We start from the raw sequence: 15154 nt of genomic DNA on the forward strand, positions 1-15154 counted from the left end.
GTAATGATTGGAAACTGTTACAGAGGATTTGAAGAAGTAAAGGGCACGACACATTGGTTCTTAGGGTACATTAAGCATGGCATAATGTCCATCTTAATAATACCGTACATAAAACTTACATGCACCTTAATGTTGTACTCATTGTGTTCTTGTACTTGTTATTCAGTGCTGTCAGCATGTTATAAACCTGCTGCAGCCTATCAGAAATGGTCCCATTAGATACCAGTACATCTTTCAACATCCCTCCGTCTGCAGTGGGTGGATGAAGAAATTATTTAATGAATTGAGTCATTCATGCCCAAATAAACAAATCAATTATTATGTTTGAGAATGACACTGTGCTTTATTGCGAGTTCAAAGGAGTATCAAACTAGTCCTTGTATTTCCTTTCCAAGTCTGCTGGTTCAGGCTGTTTGATCACACTTTGGGCAAGGCAATCGAGCAGATTGTCTTGACAGATTGGTGTGGAGGATGAATCTGGAACAAACGTGTGGGAAGCAGAAGATTCTGTTGGATAATTATCCTCCTTACATCCCCTCTCTTACTAAAATATATCAGTGTAATATACCAATGCATACACTTTGGGGGCCTGCAAGCCATAGCTTTGCATTCAGCTCTCTATATGCTTGTAAAATAGTAGGTGTCTAACATAAAACATGAATTGAATAATGGGGACTATGTGGTGTGTTTGTTTAGTGAATCATGAACGCTCCAGACGGTTTACAGAGCTTCTAGCAAAGCTGACACTCACTTAGCCCCAAAAAACATCTATATCTAGTCAAGATCCCCCACTGCCTCCTACCATCGATCCTCAGCACAGAGAGAGATGGCTCAGGTCTAAATATTGTCCTTTGTGTGTAAATAACGTCTCTTAGCGACAGACCCAGTTACAGAGGCTTTCCGGTGTACTTGGCCTGAATGTGTTATTGCTGTTACTCTGTGTAGACCACATCATCACTTGATGCAGACTGATAAACTGCTGAAGGACAGTATTCTGAAACAAGATGTAAAGTATTACACATTCAAAGACAACAGGAAGACTGCTGTATAGCTGGCTCTCAACAGGGAGTCACTTTCAGTTGAAAACTGACATTTAATGTTATTTGTCAATGGGACAGAACATGCAAAGACAGTTTGTGTCTTTGGAAAGGGCCTTTGCAACTATGTATAAGCAGTATTGACAGAGCTTTGGAAGTTCTAGCGCTGTAGTGGTTCAGCCACACAGTTCTGAGGACCTTTGGGCAGAGTCGTGGAGTAGAATAGCAGCACTAGTTTAGCACCTGTTCTCCAAGGGAGCTGACAGGGTGACCTGCAGAGTATATGGCTGGACGGTTTTCTCAAGGTTAGAGTGTCCTCTTCTGCCCTTGAGATCACACGCAAACACTCCGGGAAAGTTTTTACGTTGCGCCTGCCGCCTGCTCCTTGTTGACTGGCAGCTCATTAGGGCAGCGACGCGCCATGCACGTTTTTGCTCCCAGACAGGCCGCGCCACGGGCTGCATGCTAATTGGGGAGGCGTAGCCGGTGTTGAAACGACCTTGTGTCCGCACCAGGCTCTGATTGTGTGAGGGGGGCGGCTTGGCGGGACGCCCACGCGGGCGATTCGCAAACACGTTTTGTTGTCTGCCTAGCAGGGGGTCTCTCTCCTCCTCCGTTCCGTCTTGCTACTCCTCACCCCTTCTTCCTCTCGTGAAGCCTTCGTTCTAATCTGACCTCCAGGTTTCATAGCAAAGTCAGCCAACTCTGACCACTCATCCAACATGAGAGCCGTCAAAGGAAAGAGAGACTGAGATAAATGAAAGAAAGAGAGAGATGTGAGAGGATAAGAAATAACGTTGAATAAGGACAGACATACACGAATGCTGGAAGAATAGAAGAATGGTGTAGAAAATAATTCTACAAAGTTAGACTTTTCCAGTCGGAATCAATGCAGCATGTACGGTTATGTTAGTTGTAACCTAATGCTATACTTCTGCCGAGTCATTCACCAACAGGCAGAGAAATGTAAAGGTGCACTATGTAGAATTTAATCTGCCATTTCCTGGTTGCTAAAATTCTAATAGTTCGCCTAATTTCAGTTTATGTGACAAAACAATTGTACCATCTAAATCGTTGTGAAATATTTTTTCAATAACCAAAAATATTGTATTTTCAGCTGTTTGAAGCTGGTGTACAAAACCAAAAGTAAAAGAAGCAAAAATGACAGATCTATAACTAACATTTCTATGTGAATTTAATCCAGTCGCCCAAAAAGTTACATATTGCAGCTTTAACTGCAATATTTTTGTCTTTCATAACACTGTCATCATATGGTAGATATATCATAGCAGGGCTCTCTTCTCACAATGCAGGAAGCAGGCTTTCAGAGTAAAAAATTATGACTGGAGTAGGCTGAATAAAGGGCAATCAATGATCCACAGTCGCACACACACACACACACACACACACACACACACACACACACACACACACACACACACACACACACACACACACACACACACACACACACACACACACACACACACACACACACACACACACACACACACACACACACACACACACACACACACACACACAGTCTTGTACAGCTAACCTTGTGGGGACATACAATTCAGTCCCATTCAAAATCCTATTTTCCCTAAACCCTAACCCTAAACCTAATCCTAACCCGTTGTCAGGGTTGTGTGCGGCGAAGTAGCAGAGTCAAATGCAGGACACCAGTGTTGAGCGAAACACAAAACGTTTACTCAAAATCTCAGCAAAATTCCACAACGGGAATAATTACAAAACATATAAGAAAATACAACAACCACTAACGTAACAAACAATCACGGACAAAACAGAAATGAAAGCCAGAGGGTTAAATAGGGAACATAATAGGGGAATTGAAACCAGGTGTGTATAATACAGACAAAACAAAACGAAACAGAAAAATGGATCGGTGGTGACTAGAAAGCCGGTGACGTCGACCGCCGAACACCACCCGAACAAGGAGAGGGGCCGACTTCGGCGGAAGTCGTGACAGTACCCCCCCCTTGACGCGCGGCTCCAGCAGCGCGACGACACCGGCCTCGAGGACGACCCGGAGGGCGAGGTGCAGGGCGATCCGGGTGGAGACGGTGAAACTCTTGTAACATAGAAGGATCTAGAATGTCCTCCACCGGTACCCAGCATCTCTCCTCCGGACCGTACCCCTCCCACTCCACGAGGTACTGAAGGCCCCTCGCCCGACGCCTAGAATCCATGATGGCTCTTACGCTATACGCCGGGACCCCCTCGATGTCAAGAGGGGGCGGAGGAACCTCCCGCACCTCAGACTGCTGGAGCGGACCAGCCACCACCGGCCTGAGGAGAGACACATGGAACGAGGGGTTAATACGGTAATCAGGGGGGAGTTGTAACCTATAACAAACCTCGTTCAATCTCCTCAGGACTTTAAATGGCCCCACAAACCGCGGACCCAGTTTCCGGCAGGGCAGGTGAAGGGGTAGGTTTCGGGTCGAGAGCCAGACCCGATCCCCCCGGTGCATACACCGGGGCCTCACTGCGGTGGCCGTCGGCACTCGCCTTTTGTCTCCTGATGGCATGTTGTAGCCGTACGTGGGCAGCGTTCCAAGTCTCCTCTGAGTGCCGAAACCATTCATCCACCGCAGGAGCCTCAATCTGGCTCTGATGCCATGGTGCCAGGACCGGCTGGTAACCTAGCACACACTGAAAAGGTGATAGGTTGGTAGAGGAGTGGCGGAGGGAGTTTTGGGCCATCTCGGCCCAGGGGATGTAAGCTGCCCACTCCCCCGGCCGGTCCTGGCAATAGGACCTCAGAAACCTACCCACATCCTGGTTTACTCTCTCCACCTGCCCGTTGCTCTCGGGGTGGAAACCTGAGGTAAGGCTGACCGAGATCCCCAGGCGTTCCATAAACGCCCTCCAGACTCTAGACGTAAATTGGGGACCCCGATCAGAAACTATATCCTCAGGCACCCCGTAGTGCCGGAATACATGGGTGAACAGAGCCTCCGCAGTTTGTAGAGCCGTAGGGAGACCGGGCAAAGGAAGGAGACGGCAGGACTTAGAAAACCGATCCACAACGACCAGGATCGTGGTGTTACCCCACGACGGGGGAAGATCCGTCACGAAATCCACCGATAGGTGTGACCATGGTCGCTGTGGAACGGGAAGGGGTTGTAATTTCCCTCTGGGCAGATGTCTAGGTGCCTTGCACTGTGCACATACCGAACAGGAGGAAACATAAACCCGCACGTCCTTAGCTAAAGTGGGCCACCAGTACTTCCCAGAAAGGCAGCGCACCGTCCGACCGATACCAGGATGACCAGAGGAGGGTGATGTATGAGCCCAACAGATCAAACGATCGCGGACATCAAACGGAACGTACAGACGCCCCGCTGGACAGTCATGTGGAATGGACTCTGTACGGGACGCCCGTTCGATGTCCGCGTCCACCTCCCACACCACCGGTGCCACCAGGCGAGAGGCTGTAATTATGGGAGTGGGATCTGTGGACCTCTCCTCTGTATCATACAGCCGGGACAGTGCATCTGCCTTAACGTTCTGGGAACCTGGTTTGTAGGTAAGGGTGAAATCAAAACGGGTGAAAAACATGGCCCACCTTGCCTGGCGAGGGTTCATTCTCCTCGCTGCCCGGATGTACTCCAGATTGCGGTGGTCAGTCCAAATGAGAAAAGGGTGTCTAGCCCCCTCAAGCCAGTGTCTCCACGCTTTCAGAGCCATGACAACAGCCAGCAACTCCCGGTCCCCCACATCATAGTTTCGCTCCGCCGGGCTGAGCTTCTTCGAAAAGAATGCACAGGGGCGGAGCTTTGGTGGCGTACCCGAACGCTGAGACAGCACAGCCCCTATCCCCGCCTCGGACGCGTCCACCTCAACTATGAATGCTAAGGAAGGATCAGGATGAGCCAGAACTGGAGCCGAGGTAAACAGAGCCTTCAGGTGACCAAAAGCCCTGTCCGCCCCAGCTGTCCACTGCAGTCGCACCGGTCCTCCCTTCAGCAGTGAGGTAATGGGAGCCGCTACCTGACCAAAACCCCGGATAAATCTCCGGTAGTAGTTGGCAAACCCTAAAAACCGCTGCACCTCCTTTACCGTGGTTGGAGTCGGCCAATTACACACGGCTGAAATGCGGTCATTCTCCATCTCTACCCCTGACGCTGAAAAGCGGTACCCTAGGAAGGAGATGGATCGTTGGAAGAACAGACATTTCTCAGCCTTGACGTACAGGTCATGCTCCAACAGTCGACCAAGCACCCTGCGCACCAGAGACACATGCTCGGCGCGTGTAGCGGAGTATATTAGAATGTCATCTATATACACCACTACACCCTGCCCGTGCAGGTCCCTGAAGATCTCATCCACAAATGATTGGAAGACTGATGGAGCATTCATTAACCCGTACGGCATGACTCGGTACTCATAATGCCCAGAAGTGGTGCTAAATGCTGTCTTCCACTCATCTCCCCCCTTAATACGCACCAGGTTGTAAGCGCTCCTGAGGTCCAATTTTGTGAAGAAGCGCGCCCCGTGTAATGACTCGGTCATACTGGCTATGAGTGGTAGCGGGTAACTGTATTTTACCGTGATCTTATTTAATCCTCGATAATCAATACACGGGCGCAAACCTCCATCCTTCTTCTTCACAAAAAAAGAAACTCGAGGAGACAGGTGAGATGGAAGGCCGAATGTATCCCTGTCCCAGAGATTCGGTGACATATGTATCCATAGCCACCGTCTCCTCCTGTGACAGAGGATACACGTGACTCCTGGGAAGTGTAGCGTCTACCAAGAGATCTATCGCACAATCCCCCGGTCGATGGGGTGGTAATTGAGTCGCCTTCTTCTTACAGAAGGCGAGTGCCAAATCGGCATATTCGGGAGGAATGTGCATGTTGGAGACCTGGTTTGGACTTTCCACCGTAGTGGCACCTAAGGAAACACCTACACATCTACCTGAACACTGACAAGACCATCCCTTGAGAGTCCTCTGCTGCCACGAAATAATCGGATCATGAGAGGCCAACCAGGGAAGACCCAACACCACAGGAAACGCAGGAGAGTCGATCAAAAAGAGACTAATTCTCTCCTCGTGATCCCCCTGCGTTCTCATAGCGATGGGCGCTGTGACCTCCCGAATCAGCCCCGACCCCAAAGGACGACTATCTAAGGCATGTACAGGGAAGGGAACATCAACAGGAATAATAGGGATCCCTAATCTATGTGCTAAAGAGCGATCAATAAAATTCCCAGCTGCGCCTGAATCTACTAGCGCCTTATGCTGAGGATGCGAGGAAAACTCAGGAAATTCTATATGTAACCACATGTGCGCAACAGAAGACTCTGGGTGAGTTATGTGCCTACTCACCGGAGATGACCCATCAGTGCTCCGCCTGCTACCTCGACTTCCAGGAGAAACACCCCAGCACCGGACAGCAGTGTGTCCTCTGCGTCCACAGTTGGTGCATGGAGTGGTCCTCCCTCTGGTCTCCCTACTAGCAGCCCCTCCTAACTCCATCGGTGTAGGATCCAAGGGGCTGGGTAATGGAACGGGCGGACCCCGATCTAGACGTCCGCGGGAGGCCAACAGGTTATCCAGCCGGATAGATAAATCCACCAGCTGGTCCAGGTTAAGAGTGTTGTCCCTGCAGGCTAACTCCCTACGAACGTCCTCTCGTAGACTACACCTGTAGTGATCGATCAGGGCCCGCTCATTCCATCCCGCACCAGCGGCCAGAGTACGGAAGTCCAGGGCGAAATCTTGAGCGCTCCTCATCCCCTGTCTGAGATGGAACAAACGCTCTCCCGCCGCTCTCCCCTCAGGTGGATGATCAAAGACCGCCCGGAAGCGGCGAGAGAAGTCATCATAGTCATCCAGGGTTTGACCCTCTCCTCCCCAGATGGCGTTGACCCACTCCAGGGCCTTACCAGTCAGACAGGAGATGAGGGCGCCCACTCTCTCTCGTCCTGAAGGGGTCGGATGAACAGTTGCCAGGTATAACTCCAACTGTAGGAGGAACCCCTGACACCCGGCGGCTGTACCGTCATACGCTCCTGGGAGCGAGAGCCGAATCCCACTGGGTCCTGACGATGGAGGGATGACCGGTGGAGTAGGGAGATGCGTGGGTGGGGTTGATGGGGTATGATTTACCGGGAGACCTCCTCTCTCCCATCGGTCCATAGTCTGCAGCACGCGATCCATCGCGGTCCCTAAACTGTGTAACATGGTCGCGTGCTGTTGAACTTGCTCCTCGACTGGGAGAGAGGGGCTGGCTGCGCCTGCTGACTCCATTTGAAGTTTGGTCCGTGATTCTGTCAGGGTTGTGTGCGGCGAAGTAGCAGAGTCAAATGCAGGACACCAGTGTTGAGCGAAACACAAAACGTTTACTCAAAATCTCAGCAAAATTCCACAACGGGAATAATTACAAAACATATAAGAAAATACAACAACCACTAACGTAACAAACAATCACGGACAAAACAGAAATGAAAGCCAGAGGGTTAAATAGGGAACATAATAGGGGAATTGAAACCAGGTGTGTATAATACAGACAAAACAAAACGAAACAGAAAAATGGATCGGTGGTGACTAGAAAGCCGGTGACGTCGACCGCCGAACACCACCCGAACAAGGAGAGGGGCCGACTTCGGCGGAAGTCGTGACACCCGTACTCTTACCCTAACCCTAACCTTAACCCTAACCCTAACCCTAACCCTAACCCTAACCCTAACCCTAACCCTAACCCTAACCCTAACCCAAAAACCTAAACTTTATCCTAACCCTAAACCTAACCCTAGCTCCTAACCCTAACCCTACAACTAACCCTAGCTCCTAACCTTAATATTTTACTTAATTCTAACCCTAACACTAATTCTAACCTTAACCCTAAACCCCCTAGAAATAGCATTTGACCTTGTGGGGACTAACAAAATGTCCCCAGCTGGTCAATTTTTACTTTGTTTACTATTCTTGTAGGGACTTTTGGTCCCCACAAGAATAGTTAAACATGTCCACACACACACACACACACACACACACACACACACACACACACACACACACACACACACACACACACACACACACACACACACACACACACACACACACACACACACACACACACACACACACTCACCGTGGAGAGGGTTGCCAGCCAGAGTGTTTAAGTGCCATCAGTCCTCCTCCATTTGAAGTTTGGTCCGTGATTCTGTCAGGGTTGTGTGCGGCGAAGTAGCAGAGTCAAATGCAGGACACCAGTGTTGAGCGAAACACAAAACGTTTACTCAAAATCTCAGCAAAATTCCACAACGGGAATAATTACAAAACATATAAGAAAATACAACAACCACTAACGTAACAAACAATCACGGACAAAACAGAAATGAAAGCCAGAGGGTTAAATAGGGAACATAATAGGGGAATTGAAACCAGGTGTGTATAATACAGACAAAACAAAACGAAACAGAAAAATGGATCGGTGGTGACTAGAAAGCCGGTGACGTCGACCGCCGAACACCACCCGAACAAGGAGAGGGGCCGACTTCGGCGGAAGTCGTGACACCCGTACTCTTACCCTAACCCTAACCTTAGCCCTAACCCTAACCCTAACCCTAACCCTAACCCTAACCCTAACCCTAACCCAAAAACCTAAACTTTATCCTAACCCTAAACCTAACCCTAGCTCCTAACCCTAACCCTACAACTAACCCTAGCTCCTAACCTTAATATTTTACTTAATTCTAACCCTAACACTAATTCTAACCTTAACCCTAAACCCCCTAGAAATAGCATTTGACCTTGTGGGGACTAACAAAATGTCCCCAGCTGGTCAATTTTTACTTTGTTTACTATTCTTGTAGGGACTTTTGGTCCCCACAAGAATAGTTAAACATGTCCACACACACACACACACACACACACACACACACACACACACACACACACACACACACACACACACACACACACACACACACACACACACACACACACACACACACACACACACACACACACACACTCACCGTGGAGAGGGTTGCCAGCCAGAGTGTTTAAGTGCCATCAGTCCTCCTGCCCTGCCCTGCCCTCGTAGATAAAGAGGGACCTGCCATCAGCCACACGGCCGTCTCGTTCAGTCCTCATTAAAAAGCCATCGTATTAAGAAATCATTTCAGCTTGTCCTGATGAGCCTTTTATTGCCTACTCTAAAATCTTTTCACTTATCGAGGAGTCGAAGGGAGTGGGAGTGCTATGGAGAACGAGAGGTAGAAAGAGAACGAGAAAGAAGCTGAATGGAAGATTGCAGGGGAGGCCAGATTTGATTTTTAAGAGCATTTTATCATGACATTCTGAAGGCTATTTCATCCTCAAGGGTGAAATGCTGGCTTTAGCTTCTCCAACATCAGATATGGCTGCCCTATCTTGCTGCAGGGAAAGACTCTTCAGAGAATTGTTGGCTAAGTTGGGAAGGGGTCTTCAGGCCAGGTCTTGGTTGTGTTGAATTATTGAGTGCAGACGTCTGTGTGAGGAGTTGCTCCATGATTTCTTGGGACTTACAGTATTAGGGCAGTTTTCTGACTTGGATGTGTTCTTTGGTCTTTAGCTCAATGGGTGTATCATCATGAAACGTGTCGTAATAGCTGGAGAGATGCTGGTTATTAGAAAGTGTTGAGGGGAGCCTTCTTCTACTAACATCTCCTCTTCTCTTGCATGCAGTTTGGTTTGGTTTTGGGGTGTGGCTCAGGGGCAGCCATTACAGCAGTAGCCCATTACTCATCCTCCTAGCTGCTGTCTCGGGGCTCCCGCTCCAGTGCTAATGCAGATTACAGGTATATATGAGGGCTATTTTCTTCTCAGTGGGGTGGGAATGATCACTAGCAACCGTAGCTCTCTCAGAAGCACGAGTATACATCTGTTCCCACTGTGAAATCGCACCCAAAGATCCATCAGAGCCAGAACCCAATCAAATCTGTGGATAGTACATAAATTACACGTTAATTAGCACTTTATAGGAGTTTAATTATTCATGTACAACATGTTAATAGATGGCAAGGCCTTTGCAGTTTGGGGTAGTTCCAGAGTCCACTTCTAATGGTTAGAGTGAGTCATTATTCATCTGTTGTGTAAATAGCCCATTTGTCATGTAGTGCTATTGGAGCTAAAATGTTTGAGCAATCTGTCTCTCCAATAGCGCCAGTTTGAGGCAGATCAATCGATCTTTTTACAATAAATATGTCACTGCTCATTGTGTGCCATGTAACACTGAACCATTTGGAACAAAATTGAGACAGGAAAAAAATAGGACACTTTGAAAAGAGAACCAATTTTTTGGACATCTATCAAATGAGGTCCATAGGGTCTTATAGGAGGCTTCAATTGTGCCGCTAATGGCAGTACTAATAACTAAATTTTTACTGCTGCCATTAACAATAGTGATGTTTAGTAATGGTGATAGTAACTGTCACAGCATTACATTTATATTATTTTATATAATAATTATAATAATCTATCCCTCCGTTCTTCTTTCAGGGCCCCACAAAATCATTTGAAGAAGTTGTTTCAGCGACCAACATGTCAGCAATTAACAGGTGGGTTGGCTGGTGCCACCATCTCACATACAGGTTAGTAATGTCTTCTGAAGACATCTATTATAGAGATAGAGCGAGGTTATCAGTCTATATAATACTTTACGCATTGACCATGTCCATAATTGTACCTGCAATTGTGTAACCCCCCATCCCCCCTCTTTCTAAAACAGGTCACAAGATGTGCTGGGCTCACCCTCCATGAATCCCAAGAATCCCATCATGCCCTAGGAGTTTAAAAGCTCCAATCCAGCTCGAACTCAACCTCACATGACTCCAGTTCCCATCACCAACTTGACTCCAGTCCCTTGTTGTTCAGTCCTGCTGTTTCCACCCAGCGGTCTAGTTGTGACAGTGGCTTTCAATGAGAATCCAGTTGGCCTTCCCTCTCTTGTACCCCTCATTAACGTTGGCCCCCATATCAGAGCCCTGGGCTGCAGAGGGGAAGGCTCTCATGGTGTCTCTGCTGTACGGAGAGCCAGGTCTGATCCCAGCCATGAGGAGCCCACAGGCGGAGAGCCCTGTTTAAAATTCCGCTCTGCAACGTGTCGGCTTTCCAATCCACCGGGATTGCATTATTAAACTTACACAAGCTCATTTCCATACAAAGCAGGATATCAGCGGCAGACAGTCATGCATATTTATTGCCGTGTGCCTGGCTTACGCACGAATACACTCGCACAATAACCCGCACGCAGGCATAACTTAGTCGTGGTACACAAGTGAGGAAGGAAACCGAGGTGCATTCCTAATGGTTTGAGCATGAGAGGTCCTGAGTGAGGATGGTCAGTGAGATCTACATGTCAATCACCTGACAAACCGACACATAAACAGGCAGTTTCTCACACGCAAACAGGGGAGATGAGTTACACTTTGAGATCTGACGGGAAGTGTTACTGATAATCTACACGCAGAGTCATGCACACACGGTCCAGCCAAGCCTCCACTTGTCCATTTTGACTGTTCCCTGCTAGTAGCTAGTTCCCTTAATGTCCCTGTCTGTGTGTCTCCCCCCGTCCCTACGTCCCTGCTGCCCCACTGTTCTTCTCCTCCTCCACTAGTTTCCGAGCACCGGTTTCTCCTCTCCTCCTCCCCCTCTTTTCTTCCTTGCCCTCCTTCAGGTGATGTCCGTCCCTCCTCCTCCTCCTCCTCCTGTGAGATTGCTGCTGTGTCTTATGGCTTTTTATTCCTACGTGAGGGTAGATGTGTTCATGTAGGGATAGAAGCCACTAAACACACGGTGAGAGGTCAACGTGCAGGCCAGTAGAGCCAAGGCTTCCTTTTCCACACAAAGCAAATATCCTGCGGTGAAGTTATGGTGGAGTTTACTATCTAACTCTAGACCTACATGCAACCGTTAAGTTACTTCTAAACGGGCCTCCCGGGTGGCGCAGTGGTCTAAGGCACTGCATCGCAGTGCTAGCTGTGCCACCAGAGATTCTGGGTTCGAGCCCAGGCTCTGTCGCAGCTGGCCGCGACCGGGAGGTCCATGGGACGACGCACAATTGGCCCAGCGTCGTCCGGGCTAGGGAGGGTTTGGCCGGCAGGGATATCCTTGTCTCATCGCGCACTAGCGACTCCTGTGGCGGGCCTGACACGGTTGCCAGGTGTACGATGTTTCCTCCGACACATTGGTGCGGCTGGCTTCCGGGTTGGATGTGCGTTGTGTCAAGAAGCAGTGTGGCTTGGTTGGGTTGTGTGTTTCGGAGGACGCATGGCTCTTGACCTTCGCCTCTCCCGAGTCCGTACGGGAGTTGCAGCGATGAGACAAGACTGTAACTACTACCAATTGGATACCACGAAATTGGGGAGAAAAAAAGAGTAAAAAAAAAACTAGTTCTAAACAGAAATGCCAAACACATAGGCCTAAATAGAATGGCAACTCTCAAAGACCCACCAACAAAGGCCCAGTACTAAAGGCTGTAACAAAGCCAAAGAAGGTCCTAAGATATAGTCCAAAACAACCTTGTTCAAGCAATCCTTAAGAAAAGGGATGACATTTCTCTGCTGACAAATGGATGGAATACTTCAAGCTAAGGTAGGTGCACTACAGCCATCTAAACTGAGGTGAGTTTCGTCGAGGTTCCCAACCCCAAATAGGATGAACATTAGAATACCGAGATGAATCATTGTAAAGCGTGAAATGTTATTCTATGTGCTTCATAAAACCTACTTCTAGCTGCCATCATAGCTGACGTGTAATAATTCAACACCCTCACTAATGTACATGAATGTTCACACTATAAATCTACATCACAACACATGATAGGAGCATCAATTATTGACAGTGTTTTCTATAGACCTCAAAGCTTTCAGGGAGAATGTGTTGGAATAGATTACTGCCAATGGATTCACTGCCTGAGGCTGTGTGTGGCTGTCTGTTTTCCTGAGTTGAGTTGATGCATTAATATAAAGTCTTTGTATTTATATACATGCATCTCTGTCTTTTAAGAATCTATCTCCTGGCAGACTTCGATTTTGCTGTAATAAATAATGCTCTTTTGTGTTTTGTCTTGTTGCCGTTCTTCATTTGTTTTCATATTTTCAATGGTGCGAATTGATTAATAAATTATGCATTCAGCCAACCTTCTGTACCGATCTCTTTCTTTTGCTCATCTGCACTGTTATTTAAATGATACACACACACACACACCAAAGCATTGTTTTCGCAACACCTAGACAAACTTGTGTTCTCAAATGAAATGCTGAAAGGCTGCCGCAGGGGTTGAAAAAGTCTAAACTCCTACTCATTTCGTATGTAAATAGCAATTAAAAAACACACCCAATCATGACCTTTGACCCCTAACACCTGTAAGAGCACTGTGTTGAATCCTTTCATCAATTGTCAAAGGAAAATTTTGATACATTTGTGCCAATGTGTTGTCGTAAAAAACAATCAAGGGTTAAAAGTTGACACTGGTATGGCAAACTATATTTCGGACATGATTGTCAGGGAAAGCCTGAGAGAGTTTGAGTGATTGCAAGGACAGGTGAACCGTGACAGCAGAGTGGAGCGGAGCAGTCTGGAGTGAGTGATTGAGTTAAAGTGGAAACTTGATAGAAGACCAGCATGTTTTTCTTCTTCACTGTGGTTGGTAGCAACCCGCCCACACACACCAGCCATTTGTCTGGGGGATCCAGTTTGTGGTTTCATGATGAAACTAGAGGAAATCTGACTGCTGCCGGCACACCACACATTCTCTTTTCTATTTCTTCTCTCCTTTCTTCAACAATTCCTCCCTGTAGCCTTTCCCCCGAGCGCTGCTTCCACTTCTTATCGCAATTAGCGGAACGCAAAGAAGCCCACTTGTTTGTCAGCACGGAAATAAAATGGTAATTGGATAATCCGTGGAATTTCGGCAGTGTGTTCGGGGAGTTTGTAATTAAACCTGAACTTCTGACAAATATTGATTCAGATGAGCCCAGCGAGTGAAACGCATGCTAAACAACTGCAGGGTGAGCCAAAGGTATCCTAAACTATGCCAGTCAAAGAAGGATTAAGCTGTATTTACACAGGCAGCCAAATTCTGATCTTTTTTTCACTAATTGGTCTTTGGACCAATCAGATCAGCTCTGAAAAAGATCTGAGGTGATAGGTCAAGAGACCAATTAGTGGTAAAACATATCAGAATTGGGGTGCCTGAGAAAATGCAGCCAGAGTCATGTGTATATTTGTTTCCCCATTAATTCAGAAAGTGATACTCAATGGTCATGTCCAAAATCTGTCTTGCCTACTTTTTACTAAAACGGCATACTGTATAGGCTGTTAATCGTAATACACACTATTTTGAATGTACTGTTTAGTAAAAATGATGCAGTAAGCAAAACATGTCAGCATACTAGGACTCACATATACTGAGAATGTGTCATCTAATGCACAATTGCATTCCCCGCCAATTGTTCATTTTTGGTACAGCCTGTCCTGCCAGCAGATTGTCAGTTGTTGTCAAACACACATGTGTCTGAAAAGACGATTCTCTTCCTCAATAGCATGCAGCCAATTCTACTAAATGAAAGGCCTAAATTAGTTTGACATCTGGCGTTTAAACAATGACTGACAGGGGGATGCTGTTTGGAAGCCACCACATAGCCATTTTGGTACTCCTCCATTGTAAAAAAAGATTTATGAAGCTACAGAAATGCATTTATTAATGTCTACAGTAGTTTTGACAAGTATATTCTAATACAGACACCTTAATGCATACTTTACAATTATATTATGTGAATAAGACATAAACATGAATAATATATAAAAACATATTCCTTAAAGTAGTTTTTAGAGAGTGCTAATGTTACTGTCCCAACTACAAGGAAATACTTAAATACATGTAATTATGTCCTTGAAACATTTTTTGTGAAATACTATAGCATTCCATTCATTCCTATGACTGCGCCTTCTGAGGAGTACCAATATTTACATTTTTATTTATTTATTTCACCTTTATTTAACCAGGTAAGCTAGTTGAGAACAAGTTCTCATTTACAACTGCGACCTGGCCAAGATAAAGCAAAGCAGTGCGACACAAACAACAGCA

The 15154-nt window shown here is 47.1% G+C and overlaps 1 long non-coding RNA gene across 1 annotated transcript in view; it reads left to right on the top strand.

Moving 5' to 3' along the window:
- The window catches only part of LOC139533877 (uncharacterized), a 39763-nt gene extending 26559 nt beyond the window's left edge, over positions 1-13204 (top strand). Inside the window, exons 4-5 of the long non-coding RNA XR_011666873.1 lie at positions 10564-10655; positions 10793-13204. This is a non-coding gene — a long non-coding RNA (uncharacterized lncRNA). The remainder of the gene's footprint in view (positions 1-10563; positions 10656-10792) is intronic.
- Positions 13205-15154: the final 1950 nt, after the last annotated feature.

This window comes from Salvelinus alpinus, chromosome 11, assembly GCF_045679555.1.
Source record: "Salvelinus alpinus chromosome 11, SLU_Salpinus.1, whole genome shotgun sequence".
NCBI lineage: Eukaryota > Metazoa > Chordata > Actinopteri > Salmoniformes > Salmonidae > Salvelinus > Salvelinus alpinus.